The sequence below is a fragment of the Artibeus jamaicensis genome, unplaced genomic scaffold (genome assembly GCF_021234435.1).
Source record: "Artibeus jamaicensis isolate MK-2021 breed Jamaican fruit bat unplaced genomic scaffold, CSHL_Jam_final contig_391, whole genome shotgun sequence".
Taxonomy (NCBI): domain Eukaryota; kingdom Metazoa; phylum Chordata; class Mammalia; order Chiroptera; family Phyllostomidae; genus Artibeus; species Artibeus jamaicensis.
The window spans coordinates 6,981,451-7,005,694 of record NW_026521814.1 but is presented as its reverse complement, the minus strand read 5'-3'; the positions used below and the strand labels follow the sequence as shown (position 1 = coordinate 7,005,694).

The following is a 24,244-nucleotide window of genomic DNA, read 5'->3' as shown; positions in this document are numbered from 1 at the left end:
TGTCCCTTGGGTATCCATGACATACTGTCTCCTGACCCTCCTCTTTCTTCTCTGTCCCCTTCTCTTTACTTTTTCCCTAACTCCATTTTTTCTCCCACGTCCGAATGTCCTAGAGCACCTAATATTCCAAAAGCTTGTTCAGAATACACCGTATATTATCCAAGAGTTTTCGCTAACAAAAGAGTTGGTAAACTGTGGTTTGTAGCCCAGTGACAGCTTTTATACATCAAGTTTTAATGGAACTCAGCCACGCTCATTCACTTACTCATTATCTGTGGCTGTGTGTGTGCTCCCGCAGTAGGGTTGCCACACCAACCGTGTGACCCACAGAGCCTGAAATACTCCTATCTGGGTCTTTGGATAAAAATTGTCATCCTTTGCTCTGGTGAACTAATCTGTTAATATTTCCTTTGCATAATTACATTTATTAAGTTTGTGTTTTATTTCTCCCACTGAGGACCCAGTACAGGCTAATATGCTTTTGGGTTCATTCAGAGCCCATCTTACTGCCTTGTACCTTGTTAGAGTCACAGTAAATAATAATTAATTAATTAATGATTCATGATTTCTTGAGATTGTGAAACTACTCACGTTTTTGTTGTTGTTGATATACAATTGCCTGAGATAGAGAAATACTTTCTCCCAGAATCCCACTCAAGGCCTGGCATGGTGGCGTGGCCTGGAATCAGGGGTCGCAGAGCCAGGGGTCTGCATCCTGCTCTGCCTCTTGCCAGCTGTGTGACCTTAACCAAGTTCTTAAAGTCCTCTAGGATTCACCTCTTCATCTGTCAAATCGTGATGACATAGTAATTAATTAATCACTGGATCATTGTGAGGATTTTATTCAATAAAATTAAATAATGCATTTAAAGTACTAGGTATAGTTTCTAGAACATACTAAAGAATCTAAAAATGGTTGGTGATTGTTATTGTCCTATGGTGATGGTATCTCATTCCCTTTTAGCCCCCTTTCTCTGCCTAATCAACATTCTATTCAAGTGAATGTGTTTTCTCTATATTTTTTTGTGTTTTGAATTCTAAGGTTATAAAGTTGGGATTCTCTGACAGTGCAGGGAGGGTGGCCATGGATAGATGGGTTCCTATTGACTTGCCTTGTCTTAGCTCTCACAGAAAACCAATAACCATTTTTACTTAATCAGTTCAAACACTCCACAAATTCAATGAGTGGCTTTGAAAATTGGTAGCCTACTAGAGGGGTGAATGAGGCATGGTCGCTTAGAGGATGAATAGCATATTATGTGTTCAATTCCCTATGAAAAGTAAAGGTGCAACAAAGTTAAAATAAACATCAAGGGCAAAGCTGAAGGGAAATGAAGGCCCCAAAAGCCAAGGAAATGGAAAAAGAGAATGGTGTGGTATTTTAATTCAGTGATAGCATTATATAACAAGTCAGTCACTCCCACACTTAATAGTAATCTACCAAGCACCTTCTATTGTGCCAGGCCTTTTTTGGATGCTGGTCAATAAAAATAATCAGATTAAAATCCCTGCCTTTGTGGACTGCATTCTAGTGAAGAGAAAATACACATATGGATGGAGGATTGATAGATAGATAGATAGATAGATAGATAGATAGATAGATAGATAGATAGATAGACTTTATATTTGAAGGTGATAGCTGCTGCTATGGAGGAAAAAAAGTAGAATAGTAGAAGAAGGATTGGAATGAGAAAAAAAAGAGATGTGGTTTGCATTTTAAATAGGTTGGTCAGATGACCTTTGAATAAAACTGTGAGAGATCTCAAAGAGTAAACTGCAGGAACATCTGGAGGGAAAAAATTACAAGCAGAGGGAACATACAGAAGTGTGTCTGGCTTGGGCAAGGGACAATAAGGAGGCCAAAAAAAATAATAGGAGTAAATTAGTTAGCTTCTGTCAAGCTCTTACTATCCTCTGAACATTCTTCTAAGCTTTATTACATATAATCTTCAAAACAGTGACATAATATAAGCAAAGTTATTCTCTCCATTTTATTTTTTAATTAAATTTATTGGGATGACATTGGTTAATAGGATTATATGAGTTTCAAGTGTACAATTCTACAATACATCTGTATTATATTTTGGGTGTGCTCACCACCCACAGTCAAAGCTTCTTCTGTCACCATGTATTTGATGCCCTTTACCTCTGGTAACCACAATACTGTGTCTGTGGGTTTTTGTTTCCTGTTTGTTCACTTGTTGCTTTCAGTTTTAAATCTTACAAATGAATGAAATCACATGATTCTTAACTTTTTCTCTTTGACTTATCTCGCTTAGCATTCTTGACATTCTCAAGATCCATTCTTATTGTCTCAAATGGCAATATTTCGTGTTTTCTTATGGCTGACTAATATTCGAGTGTAGCCATGTACCACATCTTCCTTATCCAATCCTCTGTCAAAGGACACTGGTTTTTCCATATCTTGGCCACTGTGAATAATGCTGCAATGGAGAACATATATCTTTGCAAATAAATGTTTTCAAAATTTTCAGGTAGATACCCAGACAAGGGGTTGCTGGATCATATAGTTCTCTACATTTTATGGACAAGTAAAGCAAAATACTTGAAAAGTTGAATAACTTGCCGAAAACTACACAACTGGCAACTGCCAGGGTCACACATGTGTGATTCCACTGCGCACACTCTTTGCCACTACACCTTTTTCTACTTCACCTTTGTCAGTCCAGGAGGCGAAGACTGGATGAGCTCTATCCCTGCCTGCTAAACTGCACAATGCTTCATCGTGACCTCTTTCCCTGTCACCTTGTCCTTTAGACGCATTAACTCGAATAACGCAGAGTTTAAAGCGGAGGTTTTCCATAGCCCCTCAACCGCTTTATGACTTTTCTGAGTTCTCTCCTGATCTTTCCCATTCTGATCTTCCATAAATTTGCCAGCTGGGCCTTTGAGTACAACCCAGGTCAGCCTCCAGGGCAGCTCTGCACACCAGTGAGCACCGCATCCTTCCTACCGTCTTCCTCCTGAGATCAACTGATGTACAGTGGAACCTCTTCAAAATGATTTTTACTTTGCGAATATAGGATTGTGGACAATCAATCGTACCTAGAAACATTTTTACAAGTTATTTTGGTATATCCTTCTTCTTGCCTTTAAAAAAATAATGTTTGGGAGATTTATCTCAGCCTTTAACAGTATTATTACTTTAAAAATTCCTGAATTCTCAACCTGTCTACCACCTTCTTAATGAAATATAGGCTATATCAACACAATAACAAGGTCAAGAAATAGTACTGAAATTTGTTAAAAGTCTGTTCTCTGTCCACTGATGAATGTTTTGTCACCACAGTTTTTTGAGCATTATCCTTGTCCAAATTAAGTTATTTTCTTCTCTCTTCAAAGAACACAAGAGAGTTGAACTATTTCTCTTCCTTCTTTGATAAATATATAAAATATTTTCTCCTGGTAGAAGTTGTGTCAAATATCAAGCCAGGATTAGAAAGATAGAATGTTCACTCCTCTGTCAGGTTATATAATTCCTGAGCCAGAAAGACAATAAACACGACAAGGAAGAAACTGACCTTTTTGCAATAGCTTCTGAACTGAAATGGAGAATAGAAAACTTGGATATTTCCTCCATTATGAATATCTGCAGTTAATAGTTGCTTGGGTATTAGTATTCCTGAAGTAGGCACTGAAATACCTGTGGGTAAAAGATGTTATGAGCTTCATGAGTATTATTTTTGAAGGAAATTCTAGTTTTAAAAAATGAAAAGACTTAACTAGGTTGACCAAATGTTTTAGACCGATGGCATGAATTTCAGTGACAGAAAGCCAGTCTATGATAATGACCTGCTTCAGAAGCTAAAGGCACTTACTTGTTTATTCATGTGGTAAAATCTTTTAGGGAATACCCAAGCCCCTCTTAACATATTTCTTTTTAAATATGTTTTATTAAAAATTTTTTCAGTTATGCCTTACACTCAGTATTATTTTGCATTAGTTTCAGGTGTAGAGTGGGCATCTTATCAGATTTCAGGTGGAGGCCAGTGGTCCTTAGATCCTGACAAATAAGATGCCCGTGGACATGGTCTGGCTGAACTCCACAGGGGAAAGCACTCCAAGTTCCTTTGTCTTCCCAAAGTGATTAAATGAGTGTATCCCTGAACAAATAGGACTTTACACAATTTCTTTTGCTTTATGCCTTCACGGAAATTTTCAAATGGAATTAGAGAGGACACTTTAATGAATCCTCAGGGCCCATCACCCAGCTTCAACCACTATTAAAACCTGGACAATCTTGTCTCATTCACATCTTATTCCTTTAATGCTCTTCCATACACCTGGGAAGTGCATTCAGAACAGCATATCATTTCATCTACAAATACACAATTTCTTCTGAAACTTAAAGGAATGACACATGAAACATGCAAGAATTTGACGTTAGAAAAAAGTGCTGGAGATCTGTTCCATGTGTAAATGTACTTCCTTGGCCCACCTTAGTTTCCGATGTTAGCCCAGAAAAGATTAGAGCACAGTTTCAACCAAGCCTAGTAGCCAGTTCATCTCAGAAAATGTCAGGGACCTGGAACTCCGCTGTAATATGTAGTACACATGCACAATTATTTTTGTCTGCCCATCATCTGAGTACTTTTTTCTGCATTTGGAGACTTCTGCGCCTGGGGCTTCATGGGAATCAGAGTCTATTTCCCTTCGTAAGCAATGAAAATGCAAGAGACTCACTTCTCAGCTGCCTTGTATCTAGGGCCGAGGCCACAACTGAGGCCTGGCCAGGAGACACACGTGTGAAGAGGGTACTGGGTGGACCCAAAGTAGCAACAGAATTCATAAGTAAGGGGGTTGTAACAAACAGCATACAGAACATAGTAAATAATACCGTAATAACTTAGTATGGTCACAGACGGTAACTAGACTTACCAGGGTGATCACTTCATAATGTATATAAATATCAAATCACTATGTTGTATGTTAATTATATTAAATTAAAAAGGATTTATATATTGTTTCCCCTAGAACAGGGATGTCAAACTCATTTTCACCAGGGGCCACATCAGCCTCACGGTTGCCTTCAAAGAGCCAGTGCAGTTTTAGGGCTGTATAAATGGAACGACTCCTGAACAGTTAAGTGAGAGCACGGTGCTGCCTCCAGATAGAAACAAAGTGGAGGCGCAGGCCTTGTGTTTGCCACCAGTGCCCTAGAAGCTCTCGTTCTTATCAATTTAATTAGCTTATTATAGTGTAATTATAAAATTTCTACAAAGCCTCAACTAGAGTGCAACACTTAAACCAAATAGAATAAATTATTAGTGTTTGGTTTTTGTCACTTTACATTAAAGATATATGCCTTTTGATGCCTTTAAAACTTGACCCAAATAGTAGATAATAATAGAATAATTTCTTATTCAGGTGTGCTTTGTGTTTGAATTCATGATCAAGTATTTCTGTTTAACTACCTGTGAAGGTTAATGTCAGGAAAGAAGTATTTCTCCCACTGTAAAAGGTTTCTCAGGTTTTTTGTTATATCAAATAACTTCAAGTCTATAATTCCTGATTTAAAGAATTCCTGATGGAAAAAACACTCACTGGTGATAGCCTGCACTGAGATGCTTTCTTCAAGGACAAATGTGATCAACAGACCTAGAAAATAACCTAGCCAGAAAAGAAAATAAAAGACAGCATAGTCTTTGTCAACCCCCTTAAGAGCAAAGGACAGGGCAATTACTTCTATTCTTTTACTAGCCCAACATGAATTCGTGCTCATTGGAGGGTTGAGTGCACAATGCCTCACAGGTGCCCTTTTGTAAAGAGGGAATATTAATTAAGCCCTTGTACAATATCCAGTCACCAATTTAGCTGCACTAGTTCCTGTCTCAGAGTCTGTATGTGTTGCTCTTTTTCCTGCTCAGCCAGCCTCCCTTGCTTGGCAGTGTTTTGCATTTGCCTTCGCTTTGTGTGTTTGTAACCCTTTCTCTGGCGTGGATTATTCTCCAGCCTTCACAGAACCTCAGCAGCACAGTGAGAATTATTTTGACCCCATTGAAATTCGGTTACAAAATTTTCTCTCCACCGCCCGCTATTTTTGTGTCGATCCCAATGATATCTTGCCAATATTTTTGTTTCCTGGGGAACTTTATGAAGACTTCTTTTTTCTGAACTACATATTCTTGGCAGAAATAATTATTATATTAATCAATTGCATCTGTTTTCATAGGAAAAAAGTATAAGGCATGGTTTAATCCAGAGGAAAGAAGGTAATTATTCGAACATTTTCTAATTAGAACATTTTACTCCCCAGGGTAGAATGGTAAGAGGTCAGGTATATAAAGAGGTATAATTCCTCCAAGGTTATCTCTTCACAGAGTAGGCCATCTCTGTGTGCTCTGGACAACTGAGCAACTGGAATGATTTCAGGCTCTGAAGAGCTACTTGGCCCCCGAATAGTTCTCTGACCATTGTTCAGAAGAACCACCCTTTAAGGATTTCCTGATAAAGACATTGTTTAAGGATTCATAGCTTACCTATTGGGACTAATTAACCTATTATTATTCATATTACCTCTTAGAAAGCAGATGGCTAAATGAATGGGAACTCAGGACAGGTTATTTTTTGAAGGCAAAGACCAACTGGGAGAAATGGTAGAGAAAAATCCAAAAATATCCTGGAGGGCAGGCAGCATAGAGCAAGCAGCCATTTGAAGGTTCGAAAGAAGTAGAAAAGTTTGAGAAACAGTTTCTCAGTTTTCCATATAGATATATTTACTTATCACTATTTTACCAATACAAGGTTCTTACTGTCTATTTGCTTATGATACAATTAAATCTTTTGGTGTCAGCTATAGTCGTTTTACATTTTTATTTTAGTGACCAAAATCCTTCTAAATAAAAGTTGCAGGTATTCCCAGTGTGAAACCCAATGAAAAGAGAGCTTTGCGATTGGAAAGGGTTGGAATAGCCGAGGACCACTTTCCCCACAGCACCTGCCTTCTCCTTTGTTCTCCCCACGCGCCCCTGCCAGCCGTCCTTGGCAGATCTCTGATTAAAGGCTGTTGGATTAATCATCTTCCTTTGAAATGAGAGGTATTTATTCAATAGATTCATGATTGAAAGTCCCATTTAGGGAAGAAAAATCACTCTTCGTTAAAGTTGGCAAATTTGAGAAATTGCTGATACCCCCCAAATTCATTAATTCATTCACTCATTTTTTTCTAATAAATATTATTGATAAACACCAAACCTACTATGTGCCAGATACTGTGATAAGTTCTAGATGTATAAGTGGCCAATATAGGCATGCTCCGTGCCTCCTGGAACTTACCTTCCAACTAAGAGTCTGCTATGAGCTACCCATGCATTCTTTGAACCAATCATTTATCCAAGATGTTCACTGTGTATCTAATCACACTTTGCTCAAGGCATATTTTTCCACAGATAATGTTCTTAGATGTGATTTATAACAACATGCTCATGCTATATAAAGTTCCAAAGATGACCTAGGTAGGGCTAATACAGCAATGGAGAACGATGGAACAAAGTGAGGAATTAGTGGTGTGGGCCAGACTATTGGGTCTGGTTCTGGGGAAAGTTAGTCCTCAAAGAAAAAAAGGCAACTCATTATGTCAGATTAAGGAGGGACAAAGAGCACCAAGACTCAGGAGCAGAGACCACAGCAGGCAGTTCTCAAGGAGCAAAAAACATTCTTACATGTGTCAGGTAAGTCCCTACCTGCTACTGGCTATATCTTTGAAACGCCCCCCTGTATACGCCAGTTAACTTCTGGGTATCTCTCTTCCTGCCAAGGAGAAAGCCCACGAGGCAGGATGGAGAGGTGTGGTGTGAATGTGAGAAGTCACAGTAAGGTGGGGAAGGGGGGTTATCCAATCACGATCACAGTTACGGAGTTGGAAGTGGTGGGTGTGTCTGGAGTAGAGAGAAAGTCTGGGGCGTCACCTATAAGGGGGGGGTGCTGTAGTGTGTGGGTCACAATGAGACTTCAAAGGAAGTGCATCAAGGGGAAAACAGCAGGGCAAGGACAGGCTGTGCTAATGCTCATGGACATCAGGATGGGAAAAGGAAATTGTTGAAGAGACAGAAATAATCAGTGTCACCGTTAACAAAGGAAATGTACTCACAGGCACAGTGGGGATAGTTCTTTATTTAAGAACTTGGAAGTTCACTATGAATCATGTAAGTTTTTGTTTTCAGAAATGCCAGTAATTCATTTGCTATAGACCAAATACTTTGCTAGAAAATGGGTCTGTAAAAATATGTAATGCTAAAAGACACCTTTCACTGATGAGGAACAAGAGAGAAACGGTGTACTGGCCACAAACAGAATTCTTAACTTGTTCCTTTGGCCAGATACTTGCCATATTTACACTCGCCCTTTCACCCTTTTTTTATTCTTCAACCTACTTAAAACATCATGTCTTTTTTCTGACTTATCTGCGCATTTGTAAACCAAAAGCCATAGTTATTCTATTGTCTGCACTGCAGTGTCATTTTTTCTTTGGGGGGGAAAATCAACTCTTCCTGAATCCTTAATTTGGCTTTAATTGATCAACCTGTAAAGGTATTTGTAGCTCACTCTTAGAAACACTGTCCACAGTGACTTGTTTATATCACAGAACAAAACCTCTGCATCTTTCAACTTCTCTTTCCCCTCTGCTTCTTTCAGGCCCAGGCGCTTACGAAGGCCCTTAGAAAAGCAGGCCTAGCTCTCAGGTGAATCTCAAATCATGCAAAAGTAATCTTATTACTTGATGACATAATGAGAATCTGTTTCTTTGGCTGTGTTATAATGAAATTTCACCATTGGCTTCCTTCACAGTGCCCTCCGAATCTCAATGCCGTATTGCTCTTTGAGGGAGAGCGAGGAGGTAATTCCGAATCCTAGTCAGCTCAGAGGCACAGAGTGGGGCCGCAAACTCAAGTCCTAGAACCTATCAACTTATAAAATGGAAGTCTATGACATATAGAGAAAGGAATGATAGTAAAGCTAGAGACCAACTATTCTAGAAAATACAGCTGGAAGGAAGTCTTAAAAATTACTTAGTGCTTTATATGTGTCTATACCTACTTATATCTATTCAACTTATATTTATTGACTATAAAGATAAATAAGCTTCATAGACTATAAGTAATAGATCAAACAAACATGTCCTTTTTCACAGAGAAAAGTAAACAGGACATCATTGGTATCCCAAAAGAATAGGACTGTCAACTGAAATGGAGCATTGGAAGGGATTTTTTTTCCTAGTTCATAAAAGCATCTAATGGAAAAAATATGTCAAGAAGGTATAAAACCTTGTCCGGACTTCGGAAGGGCCCAATGGCAAGGCTGTATTTAATATGGGCAGGCTGGAAATCATCCTGCATCGTCTTGGTGTGCTGTTCTACCCAAAGAGAAGCAGCTAATAAATCCTTGGTTCAGCTTGTCACTGTATTGTCTGTACTTCTGGCCAACGTGGAGGTTAGGGGGATGGAAGTGACAGGAGTCGTGAAATGGTCATGAAAAGGTCAAAGTCATGAGTGGCTAAGCATTTCCCTGGACTTTGAGAAAGCAGCTTGTAGAATGTCCAAATGTACACATAATCTACCATCTGAGACTCAGAAGGAACATGGCTAAAGAGACCCGGGATTTTCTATAAGCAAAATGCTGGCAAGGTCATTAGAAATGGTCTCAAGCAGAAAGAAAATGGGGAGGCAGCCACAGGTACTTATGCAGGTATGCTGGTCCTCTCAGGACTTCCGATTTTAAAAGGATATGTGAAAAAGATGCAAGCTGGGACACATAGTGAGGAGCACCTTGAAACATGACAATCTTGAAAGACTACCAAGAATCAGCCTAGGCCCTGGCTGGTGTAGCTCAGTGGATTGAGAGAGGGCCTGCGAACCAGACAATCACGGTTCCATTCCCAGTCAGGGCACATGCCTGGGTTGCAGACCAGTTCCCTGCAGGCCAGTTCCCAGCAGGGTATGCACGAAAGGCAACCATACATTGATGTTTCTCTCCCTCTCTCCTTCCCTTCCCCTCTAAAGATAAATAAATAAAATATTTTTAAAAAAACATTAAAAAAAAATCAGCCTAGACAGTCTACTGGGACAAGACACTGGTTTGACACGTTAACAGTGACTTTCTGCCCAGAGAGTTCTTGTTACCTTCTGACCTTCCCCCATCAGCAAGCTAGACACAAGGCACCTGTTATCTCAGGGGAGGACTGTCACAGCACACAATCAGAAGAAAGTTTAGTCCAGCTCTGGGGCCTGCTGTGTTGCAGAGCTTTGCCAACATGAGAGACACCCTGAATCTCACAGGGGCCCATTCTGACCCATGGCTGTGGCAACTCTGATTCTTCAAAAATGCAATTAAATAATTTCAGAAATCAAGGTTGCCTTTTCTTCTTAAAGAAATCATTTTCTTACCATCCTCTTTTTTCTCACAACATTAACAGTAACAGATCTTACTCATTTTAAGGCATTTTGACTACAAATGAATCTTTTCATTGGAACACACATGTCGCCCAGGAGACCACTCCCGCCCCATTGCCAGCAACAGTGTTTCCACACCACACACACCAGGGCGCCACAGGCACAGTCCAGTGATCCCACGAGGCAGGGAGGTGTCTGCCCCCTTTACTAAGAAACCTCGGGCAGAAATGACAAGCTGTGGAGACATCACCACCTACTGTCAACTTACCTTAGGCAGTTTCAGTAGGCAGCTCCTTTGCCAGGCTTTTATGAAACTCAAGTGAGGTTAACCTGTAGAAAAAGAAATTTCTCATAGAAATATGGCAATCATTCTATGGTCTCTTCTATTCCACAAAATATGGATTTTTATCTTCTGGAAAGGGGTCTATAGATCTTAAGAGACCTACTTTACAACCATAGTCAACACCATAAATTGCTAATCCTCTTTGTTTCTCACAAGAAACAAAGTTATAATTATGTTAATTGCATATTGGGTCTTCTAGACTATTGGTCAGAGAAGTAAATATAATTAGCTTACGACATTGGTCCTTCCCGATATCATTATGCACGAAACATATTTTTCTGCATGGATTGAAGTTGTAATTGGTTTGGCTATGCACTGTAAAACAGAATGACTTTCAGGATGAATGGCAATGTGAAAAGAAGCCTCTAACGTCATCTCAAAGAAAACTGCCCTATAAAAAAGGTGTTTAAAAATGACTAGAATGAAGACATGAAAGCCTATTGAATTATAGTAACACAAGCAAAATAAAGCTTGAGGGAGTAAATAATAAACCAGATAGAAGAGTCAAAATATTAAAATATCCCAATTGATTGACAAAGTGGGCTGAAATAATTAACTGAGAAAAGAAATATAAATTCTCAAAATCGGAGCTGAAAAAAAAGTCAGTTTTTCAAATCTATATCATGAGGAAAACACCTAAAAAGCAGGTCTCAGGAAAAAACCTTGGGTGTTTATATTGACTAGAATAGCAACACAATGATATTAAAGGCGTCAAAGAAAGCACCTACCTGAATCAAGACCATAGGGTATAGTTTGTTAATCCTGTCTCTAAATTTAACAAAATTGTAGAGAAAATGTTATGCAGATTAAACATGAAAGTATGTCATGTCTAAAGATGTTACGTTATAAACAGCACCAAGAAATGAGGAAATATATTCTAGTTCTCAGGAACTATAATCTGATTCAGCAGTAAAATCAGTTTTTTCAAAAAGAGGGAAGTTCCCACATGGGTACTTACTATTTCACTTTCATCGTTCTTGCCTGTATTAGTCAGCCCAGGCTGCTGTGACAAAGTGCTGTACACTGGGAGGTTGAAACAGCGGCAATGTATTTCTCATGCTTGTGGACACTGAGAAGTCCAAGATCAACATGCCAGCAAACTAGGTTTTATTGTGAGTTCTCTTTTCTTGGTTTGTAGGCAGCTTCCATCTGTCTATGTGCTCATATGACCTTTTTTTTGTGCTTGTACACACACAGTGAGAGAGAGAGAGAGAGAGAGAGAGAGAGAGAGAGAGAGATCACCAAACCTATCAGATTAGGGCCCCACCCTTACAACTTCTTTGAAGTTTAATTACTTTCATACAGACCTTATCTCCAAATGTAGTCGTACTGGGAGTTAGGGCTTTATCTTAGTCTGTTCAGGATGTGGTAACAAAATACCATATACCACGTGGTTTAAGCAACAGCATTTATTTTCTCATAGTTCTAAAGGCTGTGATCAGAGTGGCAGCATGATTGGGTTCAAACGAGAGCCTGACTTCCTCACTGTGTCCTCAAATAGTAATGGGGGCTGGTGGAAAAAGAGAGAGAGAGGAGAGAAAAGGAGTTTCTTTTCTTATAAGAACACAAATCCTATCACACAGACCCCATGTTCATGACCTCATCTAAGCCTGGTTACCTCTCACGGGTCCCACTTTCTAACGTCATTCGCTTTGAGAGTTAGGACTTCAGCCTGTGCTTTTTGGAGAGATACAAACATTCAGTCCATAATAGGCTTCAACATATCAAACTGTGTGGGACAAACATTCAGCCCATAACACTGTCTTTTTTGTAGATGAAAGTATCAGCCAACATTCAAGTCAGAAGGACCACACTCATTCTTCAATAGCTACCACATTTCGCTACAGATCCAAGAGTCTGGCAAATCTCAACAAAAGAATTTTATGAGAATAAATGAACTATATCAAATTTATATGAAGAGGATTATATATTTTCTTACTAATATTAAGTTGTGCTACACATCCTTTATATTAGTGAAATTTAATATAAGCTGATGAATGTACATACATGAATTTGTTTTCTTCAAAGACCTAGCTGTTAAGTGTTTCCCAGCCCACCACTGGGCAAAGATAGCAGAAATGACAGAGAGGAGCTGGAGGGACAGCGTTTAAGCCCCCCATCCAACAGCATTTGTAAGGGCCAGACCCAGCCTGTGCTTTCCAGTTGCATGAACCAGTAAACTCCTTCCATTTTTGAGCACCTATAGCTAATTTCCATTGGATTTCTATCACTTTCCTCCAAGAGTCCTCCTAATATTACGTGTCATAGACATATTCGGGGAACTGAATATCGTTTTTTTAAGCCCTGAGAAAGACATTTCTGCAGGTCTGAAGACACAGCCTTCGCTTTCAGGATGGAAGCAGACTCTAAGCAGAAGGGAGTAGTGAGATCTATTCTGAAGCTCTGGGCTTTGTTGCCAGCTGACTGCCCCCCTGCCTCCGCCTTCATGTCCCCCTTTGACAGCAGGACCCACTTCCGAGCCCAGTGCCCATTTTTCACCCAGTTCCACAATAGGTCTCTTCTGGATGTTGAACCTGATCAGTGTGCCCGGTGCCATCACCTTCAGAACCGGCTCTGCCTTGTTCTTAGCAGAGGCTCCAGGGCCTGCTATGCGGCCGTGTGAAACCTGCCTCTTCCTGATGTCCCAAAGCAGTGCTCCTGGCCCTTTATAATGTGAATGGCTGTTCTCAGAAGTGACCCGTTGGACAGTGTTCTGCCTGCCACACTTGACCCAGGCCCAACCCAGACTCTGCTGCTCACTGGAGCCCTCCTCGCCGGGCCTCCCCAGACAGGGCTGTCCTCACAACGGGGGCTGTCCCCCCTCCTGCTGCAGCCAGGCAGCCAGGCCTTGACAAGCCCCTTGGGGACCTGTGGTGCTTCTCCATCTTCGTGGAGAAGAGGAAAACCGCACCCTGCAGTTTGGGCCACTGCTTTTCAACTCGGACCTTGGTAGTCCTCTTGAACATGAAAGAAAAGAATGGTTCTGTCTGTGACAACAAAGTGCTGAATATCCTCTAAATGTATCATTAAAAACCAAATTAATTCTTGGCAGTAGATTGACATGTACTTAGGTTAGTCTACAAAATAAAGCCTTAAAAAAAGAACCTGTCTTCAAATAAAGCCTCAAATAAAGCCTTAAAAGAAAGAACCTGTCCATTTGCCCATTTGTAACATTTCTTTTTCTTCACCCATCCTCTTGCCTCCACCTCCTCTCTTGAAATGTCAAAGCCACTAAAATCAAGGGTGGCAAGAGAAGCATTTTTCTAAAAATTCAGACAACAGCAACAAAAAGCTCAGCTCCCCAGTCCACAAAACAAGAACTGTATCTATCCTTTGTCTATCTTTTGTCTTCGTTAGCGTATTTCTTCGCACAGCGGCTGCAGACACAACCCAGCATCTTAATAATGGGTCTCATTAAATTGCATTTTACTTTTGCTTGAGAAAAAAATGATGTAAACGTTCACTTTATGTTCAAGCAATTATAGTGTGTCAACATCCAAAAGCCTGAACTGATGAGTTCAGAAGACTGAGAACAGGGTAATTTAACTTGTTCCATTTGAGAGAAAGTGAGAGAGGAAACAAAATGGGAATAGTGAATAGCCTTAGCCTCTGGAATTTTTTTCAGATGTTACGGGAAAAAAATCACTTTGAAAAACAGATGTCGGGTGACTAACGTCCTCCTCAATGTCAGGCTTGGCCTTGAAATGACTCATGGAATAGCCAGAAGATAGGACCAAACCTGGCACTTTTGCTCTGAGGTTGAGTGAGCAAGGTACTGAGTACAAGACATTTAACTCTCCAACTAAGAGGCACTGTTTCAGTGCTGGGCCTTGAGGAAGGGTTGGTATCCGGATTTGTTCTCAGGTAACCCATTCTCTCTCCACACCTGATATCTCGGCTGTTCCTGAAGAGAAGGAAAATAAAGGAGTTGATGTCCCTGATTGCCGAAGAACCATATCAGCTCCAGTTTTTACACCTAAATATGAGTATGTATATAGAAGAGAAGAAAGCTTCAAACTCTGATCCCTGCCACTCAGTGAAATTCTTGGATTTGCCTCAGTTCTGAAAGCCAAGAGGCCATATGAAGCGCCAGAGAACAATCGACTCACCTTTAAGACAGAGAACAGGAGGGCACCCATGAAGGACTGCCGGCATCTCCAGAAGCCACGCAGTCTGTGAGAGGAAAGACTAAAGAACAGAAACTATTCGTGGGAGGACAAGACATCTTGCCATTGTTTTCACGGTACCAGAAATTCAAGAGCCTGGGGCTTCATGCCTTATTTGCAAGAAAGAGATTCAGTTGGTTATGAGGGGTTTTATAGCCTGGCTGAATCAATGAATTACAGAAATATTAACAGGGTCAGGCCATGTATCAAAACATCAGTACCAAGAATCGCCATCCAGTGAACCCATTTTACCTGTCCCTTTACTCATATAAACATCTACATGTCAGGATATTTTTGCTTCTAAACTTACATGGAAATTGAGAATGAGTTCTTTAAAACTAGTTTATTAAGGTGGTGGCATATGTTAATCACTTCATTCTCCCTTTAAAGATGAGGATCTGGGAGGAAGCAACTGTGAGTAGAAACGAAAATACATTCAGGCCCTGGCTGGTGTAGATCAGTGGGTAGAGGGCGAGCTTGGAAACCAAAGGACCGCAGCTTGATTCCCAGTCAGGACACGTGTCTGGGTTTCAGGCCAGGTCCCCAGTTAGGGGCACGCGAGGGGCAACTGCACATTGATGTTTCTCTCCCTCTCTTCCTCCCCCCTTCCCCTCTCTCTAAAAAGTAATTAAATAAAATCTTTAAAAAATGCATGCATTCATTTACTTACCAAATTACTTGAGATTAATCATTTATTTAGTTAATTTTATTCCTACTCTTATTTTCAGTTAGGGAATTTTTAAAATTCAAATGCAATTGACATTCAATACTGTGTTGGTTCCAGACATGCAGCATGGCAGTTGGACATTTGCATGGCTTGTGGGGCTGTCCCCACCATGGGTCTAGTGCCCACCTGATAGCATGCATTTAGTTGTTGCAGTAGTGTTGCCTGTGTTCCTGGTGCTGTACCTTACACCTTGTTAGGGAACAAAATAGTCCTGGGGATCAGGAGTGTGTGGTCAATGACGTTGTAGTGACCATGTGTGGTGCTGGCTGAGGGTCAGACCTGTGGTGAGGATCAGTTGGTAAATCACACAGGTGTCTGGCCACTGCGCTGTGCCCCTGAAACTAATACAAAGTAGTGTTGAGTGTCGACTGCAGTTGAGAAATAAAAATAAATAAATGAATACATAAATATAAACAGATGTTGGAGGGGGAAATGATCTTCAACAGACTAGATGGGACCTTTTTCAGATCCATAGATAAATAATAAGGTCATTATTACAATCGAGAGTTTCTGCCTCAGATCATGTCAGGGCTGCCCCAGGGATTTCCTGCAGTAATGAGATTTCTCTAAGTGGTACCCGGAGCAGCTGTGCCCAACCTTTTGGGTACTACAACTCAGCTGATGGATGACACATAAATATGTGACACTACCACAGGCATGCCTAGATTTTAATGAATCCGAAACCACTTTTGTGTTCACAGAAACGAAGCACTGCAATTATTTGTAATGGCCAGGGCTATGAAATGTAGACCAGTAATGTGTAGGCAGAACCGCCAGGTATGCTTAATTCCAGATACATTAGTGGTAATTCCACATCTTTTTCTCCCACTCAAGACAGCATTATGGACTTGAAATTTTTTATAATTTTTCTATTAGAGTTGGTATACAGTATTATATTAGTTTTAGGTGTATGATATAGTGATTAGACATTTCTAAACCTTACAAAGCGATCACCCAGATAAGTCTAGTACCCAAGGGGCACCATACAGAGTTACTACAATAGCACTGACTATATTCCCTGTGCTGTACTTTATACGTTCTTGCCACTAGTTCCTGACTTTCAGTTTGTACTTCTTAGTCCCTTTACCTTTTCTTACCCATCCTCCCAACACCTCTTCCATCTGGCAACCATCTGTTTGTTCTCTGTATCCAAGTTTGGTTCTGTTTTGTTTATTTTGTTTTGTAGAGTCAACATATCAGTGAATTCATATGGTATTTGTTTTTTTTTTCTGTCTGACTTATTTCATTTACCATAATACCCTCTAGATCCATCCATGCTATCACAAATGATAATATTTCATTCTTTTTATGGCTGAGTGATATTCCACTGGATATATGTATCACATCTTTATCCACTGTCTACCAATGAACACTTAGGTTACCTCCATATTTTGACTATTGCTGGTAAATAATGCTGCAGTGAACTTTAGGGTGAGGTATTTTTTCAAACTAGTGTGTTGGGTTTCTTCAGATAAATCCCCAGAAATGGCAGAGCATTAGAGATTTCAGATGAATGAGAGCTGTATTATTTGGGGGAGTAAACTCGAATCCGCTCATATGAACATGTTTAAGGAAAGTATTTGCAAACTTGGAACATCAGTTGTACATTACCAAGACATCACTCACATGTGGTTGAAACTTGTAACCTTGGAACTTTGGTCACTGAATAAAAAGATGAAAAGGGAAAGGAAAAGGAAGAACAGCCCTGTAACAGGAAACGGAAAGCGAATTCAGGGTAAAACAGAAAAGAATTTGCGGGGAGGTGTGGAGTGTTGGGGTGCCAATTTCTTCGATGATTCCCACGTTACAGGTACAGTTTGGAGACAAGGAAAACTAACTGACCTTGTCCTTTATCCAGAGGAGTCACAGGCCTTGGTCAGGGTGAGAAGATGACCTTGGGTGGGGCCTGCATGTCCTAGAACTTTTAGAGAGTATACTTTGAAAAGTTGAGAGACAGGATACCCTTTTGACAGCCAGTCTAAGGAGCTAAAATGTTTTCCCAAACCCCACAGAGAAAAAAGTTAGTATTTACCATTTTAATATCAAACACCTTCACTCATGTTAAAGTTCTAGATTTTTTTTAAAACTCCCTTTCAAAACAGGGCATCCAATTTGAAAAACTTTCGTATTGTACCTTTTAACCATAGCATAATATTAAGAAATTCAGTAGAAAGTCTAACACCAGAACACGAATGCGTGTCTGAATCCCGGCAGCACTTGGCGGGCACACTCCAGGGGGTAATCGTGGGAGTTTGATAGAGGAGCCATGTCAGAGGTGGGATTGAGTCAAAGGGAAAAATAAAGCCTGGTGAAGCGCCCTGAGATCAGCAACACGGAGAAGCCCTCACCATCCCTTGGCCTGAAGGGACCAGGGGAGGCTGAAGCAGAGGCTGAGCAGAGCTGCAGAGCCAGGGGAGGGTGCAGCCTGGCGAGAGCACGGCCGAGGGCAGAGGAACGATGTCTGGCCACAGCACGGTCAGGCCAGGAGAGTGTGTGGGGGCCGCAGAAGGGGCCTGGGGCTTCATATCCTGTGGGCGTTTCCCACTGTCTAATCCCAATGAGCAGCCCAAGGGAAAGGGAAGGGAGGCCTGAAGTCCCTGGTGATCAGTCTCCTTGGGCCCAAAGCAGGACAGAAGACAGAGACTAGATCTGAAGGGGCACGTGGAGGACCGCCTACGGAGAGTTCGTTTCCGCCCAGCCTGCCGCCATCCTTCTGCCCAGCTCAGTCTCTCTGTAGAGGCATCGGCAGGGTGGGTGGACAGGAAGAATGGTCAGCTAATTCTTTCTGGGTTTTGTTATGTTCCCCGTTTTAATTGGGACAAATTATTTTGCCGCGGGCAGCACCCAGTTAAAACAAGGAGCGTGGGCGTTTTAAGAGGCATCCCAGGCAGTCTGAATCAAAATTTGGTGCCTTGTTCCTACAGCTCAAATACGGTCTGGCCTGTATTTTTTAACAGAATTTGGTTTCTGCAAGCAAAAGGCAACTGAGGTCAACAAATTGTTCCTAAGTCTTCCCACTTCACTCCATTGTGTGAGGCCGTATAACCTACAGGACCCAGAATAGAAATGTCCTTACAACTTGGATGTTTTGTTCATCAACTCTGAAGTGGCTGAACGTTTTTCTTTTAGTTGAGGTTCAAAATGCCAAAGAATAACTCAGCTGGAAATGAACAAGCTCCAAAAGGTTTCAATTCAGTGTAAGAATAAAATTATTTTGTTCTCTTAGCTTGGCAACCTACACAGAAGCCTCACTTTGCTGCCTGGGTGCCAGTTTCTGCACTTTCAAGACAGGTAGCTCTGCTTGTTTCTGTCCACAATGCCTGAGGGGCTGGAGAAAGGAGCAGGATATTGTTATCCTGACCCAGGAAGGCCTGACTCTGATTTTGTCAGAAGTTTGTTCTGTCTCTGTGAAGTTTATAACATTCTGTTCAAAGGTAAATGTTCTGGCTGTTAAAAGTTGTAGCTAAAAATTTTTCTATGTTCAAATATTGTTAGGAAATACTAACAATTTTTGATTAACTAAAATATGGGTTTTGCTAGTATAGAATTTCTCCTGTGCTCCCCATTCTATCAGTTATCAGTGGATTCCCTCGAGGGGCCGATGGATCCAGTGTTCCCAAACTCGCGTGGCCCTGAAACCCTTGTGCCACACGGCACCCTGTGGGGTAAAGTTTCATGGGGAAAATGTTCGAAGCACTTCCTAACAGCATATTTCCGAGGCACCATTTCTCTAGTCATAAACGATCAATCCTGGCAGGATGAGTCGTGAGAATGTAGGTTTTTGGGAATAACCATGGGCAGAGGGAAGCTTCCCTTGTTTGTATAGTTGGGAGCAACACATTTAGTTTTGGTTTTACCACTTACTGGCTGAGAGGCATTGAACAAATGAACATGATACCTCTGAGTTTCAATGTCCCCATTGCCAGGAGAGGACTAATTATTCTTACCTCACTAGGTCATTGTGTTTCTGACAATAGTCTGGCAGTTTTATAAAATGTTAAATATACATAGAATGTAGTCATTCCCTCCTGGGTATTTATTCAAAAGAAAGAAAGTCATAGATGTCTTATAGGAATGGTCTCAGAAGCTTTATCTGTATTAGCTCAAAACTGTAAACAGCAACCCATTAACAGGCCAATGGGCAAATTGCGGTGAACTCATAAAAGGGAACGCTACTCAGCAATGAAAAGGACTGAACTGTTTATGTATACAACAGCATGATAAATCTCAAAAAATTAAGTCCCTATAAAAGTCTGGAAAATGTAAGTTAATCTCCAGTGACAGAGAAAGGCTCAGCGGTTGCCCCAGGACCAAGGGGCAGAGAGCAGCAGGGCCTGACAGGAGGCGGGACTCACACAAAGGGACGTAAAGCTTTGGGAGCGGCACTCACCACATTTTCGCTGCAGACAGAACTCGAGGTTGACAGCTTTTGCTTTCACTGCTTTGCAGATGTCATCCCACTGCCTTCCTGCTTGCCTTCTTTCCACTGAGAAAATTGCTGTCGTCTTGACCTTTCCCTCAGTACAGAACATACCCGCTTTTATCCCTGCTAGCTGCTTTAGATTTTTCCCATAATTACTGGTTTTGAACAATTTGACTATGCTATACCTTGGTGTCAGTTTTTTCTTGTGCTTAAGGATTATGAAGCCTTTTGGTACTATCATTTGTGGTTTAACAAATTTGGAAAATGTTCTGGCCATGATTTCTTCAACTGTTGCTTATTCCCCACCCCTCTCTCTTTGTGCCTTGAAGGACTTCAGTTACACCTATGACGGGCCACTGGGAATGATCCCACAGCTTGCTGATCACTTTGTAAAAGTTCTCTGTTCTCTTTGTTTTATTTTGGATAGTTTCTATGCTATCTCTTTAAAATCAATAATCTTTTCTTCAGCAGTGTATCATCTGCATTTAATATTTTCCAGTGTATTTTTTTTCACCTCGGCCATTGTGATTTAGGTCTTTTTAAACAATTATCTTCCATGTCCCTACTCAGCCTTTCGAGCATGTGGAATATCATTATAAAAATTCTTGTTTATGTGCTTGTGTGATATTCTTCCCTCTGTGTTAGTTCTGGGTTGGCTGTGGTTCGTTTTTCTCCTCATTATGGGTCATGTTTTGCTACTCCTTTCCCTGACTGTTCGATTGGATACCATGCATTCGGAATTTTACCCTGTTGGATGCTGGATATTCTTACGTTCTCATAAATGTCCTTGAGCTTTGTCCTGGGACACAGTTAAGTTATTTGCAGACGGTTTTTATCTTTTTTAGGTTTTGCTTTTTGCAATTTGTTATGCAGGACAAGAGCCATGTTTAGTCTAAGACTGATTTCCTACTGAAAACATTCTTCCGAGGGCTCTCTCAGCTCAGGGAATTACCTAGTAAGACTTGCTTGGCGTCACCCTCCCTGCACAGAGGCGTGGAAATGCTCTGAAGGTCACCTCAAAGCTGTGACAGTTGCAGAGACCAGCTTATTTTTTGCCCATTTCTGAGAGAATGGACAAAATTTTGTTGTCTGATGCCCAGTGTCTTAATCCATAAGCCTCTCGTGTAACTGTTTCAGCAATCATTGATGTATAAGTCCTAGAGCTATTATTTTATTGTGGGTTATAATATAATAATATTTAAATTCTCTCATTTCTTCATTTGAAGATGGAATTATTTTTAAAAGATATGAGGTCTGTCCAGAGAAAGTCCAGCCATTGCTAGTGTAATGAGAATGGTTTGTGTAACATTGATGTAACCTGGCAGCCAAGGAAAGTGGACTGGAATGCACATGCATGAACGATGATGATGTCACTGACCTGGTCAGTGGGGCCAATAGAGGCCATTGAGTAAGCATGTGTACTGTGTGGCTATCGCTCTCAAAATGACTGAGCAAGTAGAGCAACAAATATGGATCAAATTGTGCATTAAGCTTGAACATTCCTCTGCAGAAACTATTCAGATGATTCCGAAGGCCACAGTTATGGGCAACTGGTGACTGGCAGCTTTATCAGGACAAAGAACCCGCTCATGCATCATCACGTCTTGCGCAGGTTTTGGTGAAACATCAAATTACCCAGGTGACTCAGTCTGCCTACAGCCCAGATTTGGTGCCCTGCAACTTCTGGTTTTTCCCAAAACTAAAATCACCTTTAAAAGGGAAGAGATTTCAGACCATCGGTGAGATTCGGAAAAAAATGACGGGGTAGCTGATGGTGATTGGGAGACCTGCGTGAGGTCCAAGGTGCCTCCCTTGGAGGGGACTGAGACATCACTGTCCTATGTACACTGCTTCTGGTATCTTTATGTTCTGCAGTAAACATGGCTGGATACCTTCTGGACAGACCTGGTGTTTCACACATCATCTCATTTGTCACCTTAGAGGACAATTCATAAAAAGGAGGAAGGACGAGTGCTTTCTTCCAGTGTTTTTCAGTTTTCGGAATAGTTACCTGCTTCACTAGCATCCTGTGAAGATAAAAAGTGGGTTTCTTTTAAAAACTATATTTGAGTTATCATTATTAGTCATGCAATTTAATATATTGGCTATGCTTTAATATCTTTATTTTGATGTTCAAGCTGTTCTATCTTTGGCCCAAGTGTGCCCCTTCCAATTGATTCCTGTGTCCTTTGACATCACTTCAGTGGTTTTTGACTGTTTCCCTGGTTTCTGACAAAACACAACACTAGGTTCGTCCTGTACATTTCCTGACCCAACAGGGAGTGGACAATCTGTCTCGGTGGCCCTCGTTCTTTTCCAGCAGGAAATCATACTTACAGGCCATAAACTGAGTGCTCAGCCGGCTTGTTTTTCCAGGTTTCATTGCTTCTAAGCCCTTTCAATGGAGAGCTTAGAAATAAGTGTTTATATAAAGACAATAACAAATCACAATTTCATGTTCATATTTACAGTTTAAATTTAAGATTATAAAATTTTACTTATTTTTTTGGTTTTATGTTTTTCCCTTGTGCCAAAATATTTGAGATTTTAATAAAATTATTTGCTTTATTATATATACATCTATGCACACACAGGAATAGGGTCCAGCACAAATAATGCCTCTTTTTTATTGCAAAATCATAAGCATGTAATTCTGTAATGTAACAACATCACACTCAAGCACACCACATGACAATTTCAGGTGAAATGTTCAAATTAGAATGATAAGTTATCACACCCATATTATTTCCCTATGAACCACACTCAAGTAGGCCCTACTTGTGCCAGACCCTGTATGTACATTATATATACACATATGTGTGTAAGTGGTCTTATTGCAGTAATCATAAGACTACTTAATTATTGTTGTTGTAATTATTATTGTTGTTGCAATTCTTATTATTGCATTCAGACTACTTAATGTAGATGAAGAATTCTTTGCATCATTTTTTTCATTCAGGGTATATTCCAGCACAAATTTACTGAGAAAATGCTATGTTTTAAATTCACGTGAAATAATTTTTCTTTCTATTGTTATGACAGCTAAATGGTATATTTGATAAAATTCATTTATTTTAGTTTCTTATTTTTGGCGAGTACTTTTTAAAAATTTACATACACTTTTAAAGTATGTGAAATATTAACATGGTCCCAAAACAGCAGTGTGCCAGTAAATATTTAATAACTGGATCCATGAGAATAAAAGCCCTAATTTTGCCAATTTCTATGATGTAAATATTACCACCATCATGGACTCCAATCTACCAATGCTACATTACTGAATATAGCATGTGGGTGCTGCCTTGTAGCTCTGCACTCATAGTATTTCTACCAAACAGATACAATAATCTCAGCGTAGTCAACAGTAAAAATAGTGAAACGTGGTAAAATACACATCATTAGAATCTGATGAGTTTTTAACACTTATTATCTTTAATTTTAGTATAACTTATTTAACATTAAGTTTAAATAATTTAATTTTTAATCACGACTTTAATAACTGGCTCACAAAACACTTGACAATGTAAGCATTGGCTCTCATTGACTGGTGTGGCCGGCTCCAGGACACGCTCCATCAACAAGGTCAAAACCACATGACAAGTTCACAGGAAGACGCCTTCATGCCTATTCTTCCCATCCGGTTCTCTCCCTCGCTGTGTGGGTGACCATTTTTATTAGATTTTGTCTTAACCGTACAAGCGTATTTCTGAAAATATAAGCAGATACCATTATACATGTCCTCACACAAAAGGCTGCTTGGCCCCATGTTTAGCTTAGAATTTTGACTCCAGTTAAATCGCAACTCCCGAGAGGAGGCAAGGAGGTAATATTTAAACTATTACCCACCTCACACTTCAGTGGAAATTAGTTTCCTAGAGAGCTGAGGAGTGTCTGCATGGGACCAGAGAGTTTCATTAAGAATTGGGATGAAACCAGCCCTCTGGGTGCTTCCTGGACGCACATCACGAAGTGCCCCGGGATCGGGATCAGAGCCGTGAGGAGCCAGGCTTTGGCGCACGCTGGGGTGTCCAGACAGCAGGGGAAACGCGCAAGTGCGGGCGGAGCTGCCAGTACAGAAACCGGGCTCCTCTTGCTGAAGTCGTCCTGCCTCCCTGCTATAAAACTTCTGGCCATAAGAGGGGGTAACCGGCATTTTAATGTGTTAGTTGGATGTCT

At 40.6% G+C, this 24,244-nt stretch overlaps 1 long non-coding RNA gene and 1 pseudogene across 1 annotated transcript; one reads left to right on the top strand and one right to left on the bottom strand.

Moving 5' to 3' along the window:
- Positions 1-850: 850 nt before the first annotated feature.
- Positions 851-10,742, bottom strand: LOC128627409 (uncharacterized). Its single transcript, XR_008391604.1, has 3 exons — positions 10,678-10,742; positions 3,543-3,664; positions 851-2,444 (listed from the first exon to the last, which is right to left on the bottom strand). It is a non-coding gene; the product is annotated as an uncharacterized LOC128627409 (long non-coding RNA).
- A 2,363-nt stretch (positions 10,743-13,105) lies between these two features.
- Positions 13,106-15,091, top strand: LOC119045828 (protein Mdm4-like; annotated as a pseudogene).
- The last annotated feature ends 9,153 nt before the right edge of the window (positions 15,092-24,244 follow it).